This window comes from Morone saxatilis, unplaced genomic scaffold (genome assembly GCF_004916995.1).
Source record: "Morone saxatilis isolate NCDOM2014 unplaced genomic scaffold, NCSU_SB_2.0 Contig5, whole genome shotgun sequence".
NCBI classification, from domain to species: domain Eukaryota; kingdom Metazoa; phylum Chordata; class Actinopteri; family Moronidae; genus Morone; species Morone saxatilis.
The window spans coordinates 19030557-19033899 of NW_023340095.1; positions in this window are offsets into that span (position 1 = coordinate 19030557).

Below are 3343 nucleotides of genomic sequence, written 5' to 3' on the forward strand. Positions count from 1 at the left end.
CACACACACACAGACACACACGCTTACATTGTCCCCTAAATAGAAGAGTGAATGAGAATGCCTTTGCTTTTCAATGCACTTCCACCATGCAAGTGCCAACCCACTCTTCAAATGCCAACGTCGCTGGTGAAAAGACACCATTCACTTGCTTTGTATCCAAACTTGTTACTGACTTACTTTTACCACCTGCCCCCGTCTCTTTTCTCTTTTCCTGTTTTTCTAATTACAAACCCATTGGCACAAGGGAGGGTGTGCATGGGTAAATAGAGCTGTAGGGGCCTGTCATGTGTGTAGTAGTGGAGAGAGGTCCTCGCAGCGCTGAGGGATGAGATGATTTGTTGTGATTGACAGCTACCTTGAGACTGGCCTGATGGAGTTGTCAAAGCTGTATGCTAACAGCCTGTTTCCTTACCACTGCAGATGTACTCTGCTCCGCTGTACTGCACACACAGACTCACACTCACACACATGCACAGCATCTTCTAGCATTAGGCACATCATGGGAACTCAAATATTTATTAGGACAATGGTTTTGAGATGCAATATGAGAAGAGACTGTCAGATTTCAAATCAAATTTTGCTTTCGGGGTTATTCTAGTATAAACAAACATTTGTACTGACAGCTTCACACTGCCACCTCTTCCATATCACAGTCTTGTTTTTTCTGCAAAACCAAGACAGAGCTGTATTTGAGGGTGCCGTCTTGGGCTAACACCGGGTGTGTGAATACAATGGCAATCCTACATCTGGGAACTCAGTGGGAAAACTATCCCATTTCTCACTTGTGCTGTTAGAAGAGGGTGTTCATTTTTACAAGGTGGATAGTGTTACTACAAAATGAAGTTGTGCAAAATTCCCTGTGAAAATCTGGTTATGAGCGTTAGCTATGATTTTGACTGGTACTATTCATCACATGGGTCCACTGAGAGTCAGCAGAGCACATTTGTTTATGGTGGGCTGAATCCCTTCCCACTCTTAGAACGGGAGAGTTAGAAAATTGTCATTAAAGAGAATTATAGGTAAAAAAAAAACGTATTTGCCATTTATATAAAATCTAATTTGATACTTCTTTTGTGTATTTACAATTAACGCTGTGCACAGAGTGAACAATAGAATGTGTTTTCATCACATGAAAGCAGATTTATGTTCAATAATTAAGAAATATAGTTTACCTGAGGAGCAAAATGCACATAATTATGTTTTGACATGGTTTGAAGGAATTGTATGAGTGTAAGTCTGTCAGTAGCTTCAAGGAATTGCAGCAAAAAGGAAAGGTGTGTCACGGCTCAGAGACTCTTGTTGTATAATAGGGGATCAGCTTTGGCTGGGTATAGAATGACCAGCCAGTCTCCACTTGGTCAACGGATTTCTCCTCTGGCCCCAAGTCTTTTTTTTTCTTTTCTCTCTTATTTTCCCTCACGCCTCGTTCTCCTTGCAGTTATTCATCTCGGGAACAAAAGCTAAGTGTTTAGCTGTGAGCCAGATCAAGGGCCGGCTTCTTCCTCTCAGGAAAAGGTGTAATAACAAACATGGCCGACGTTGAAATCAGCCATACCTTCTGTTGGCTCCAGACTCCCACATCTGTGCCGCACCTCTCTCTGTCTCCCACACAGCTGCTGCCGAGGCTGGGGAGGCTTCAGCCCAGTGCCTCCCAGCTCCCATCGCCTGCGAGTCCCCTGGGAAGCAGCTGACTGGCACCCAGACTGCCAACCAGATGATGGATCCTACCAGGAGAATCAGACATGACAGGGGGAGGTGAGGCTGCAGGAGTGGCCACCACTGAACCTGAGGACGAGGGGCAGACGCGGTCAACTGCCTCAGCTCGTGTGTGTGTGTGCATATGTGCATGTGTGTTTGCATGCAGATATGTTAGTGTATATTTAAATGTATGGTTTGAATGCCCATGTCTGTGGGTGGTTATTTTTGCACATGCAGTCAAGTTTGTTTTTTCCTTTTTTTTTGGTTTTTCACTCCAGTCACATTCTCCATCTGGACCAGAAGTATTTCATTAGCTGTAGGATGTTAAATTTTATTTTGAAAGCTGACAAAATATCAGCATTGTTTAACTCTTAATATTTGTCATGTCTGCTGTTGGACCTTCCCAAAACTGTGACAGATGCCAAATGACACATGTTGAGGTTGAACATAAAAAATCAAGTTCAAAAGAGATTAGTTAATGAGCAGAAGTGGAAGAAACACAATTTCCAGACATGATATCAGATTTTAACATCAGATCCCATTAGATCTCTTCCCGTATAACTGGCAACCAGTCTAACTGACAACAGGTGAGTCCATTATATATCTAATATGTATATGTTTCAATTATTAAAAAAAAAGAAAGAAAGACAGAAAGAAAACGTGTTTAAAACCTTTTACTGGGCTCAGCATATTGTTTTGTCATTTCTGGCATGACCAGCTTGATCTTGTGATACCAGCTGGATGAAAGCTTCATTCTTGCCCTGCGGCGTCCTGCTGTGCCATTGCCTCAACCAGACACTGTGATGGTAAGTGACTGCTGTAATTGTTCTGCTCCCAGCTCGTACACTTCAGCCAACCAACTGGCTCCTTCCTCCTGGTTGTGCCACATTGCCCTCATGGGCTGTCTTGGCATGGACCTGCAGCCCCCCGACGCAGAGATTTAATACAACTGTACAGTTTGATGTTGATGAAGAATTCCTTTCAGATGAATGCCCATCGATGATTGTAGCACTTAGAGAACTCTCATTCTGGTATTAGCGCTATCAAGAAATAAGTAGGATTCAGTTAGAAATCTTATTTGTTTATATGTTTGGTAATGTAAAGTATTTTTTGCAATATGAACATTTGTTTATAAAAAAAAAGAAATCTCCACTTACCCCTAGTGGTATCTAGCCAGAATATGACCAATGGCACATTAATACAGTGAAGATGAATAGATTATTTTATGGTGTTCAAAAGAAATAATGGAAAAAAATCTCTTTCCAAAACAAATCTCTGCTGTTTTTTTTGTTTTTGTTTTTTACATAAGAAATTGTTAAAAAGTAAAAGCTGTTGATGGTAGAAGTCTATATGCAGTGGATAGAACCTGGGCAACCTGGCTACAGGAAGATATGCGTGGGTTGCATGTGTGATCAGAGTGAACTCACTCTTTCAATATTTTTTTCATGATCACTATAAAGATATTTTTGTAAATTGAAAAAAAAAATATGGCAGCCATCATACTTAAGTATCTGTATCACTATCTAAGCTTTTACTTATCAGCCAGCATGTTTTCTTCATCGTCATCTCCTTTATGCATGCACTTAAATGCTCTCGTTGCCTCATGTAGCCTCGCTGACTACACCAGCACCCACACGCTCTCACA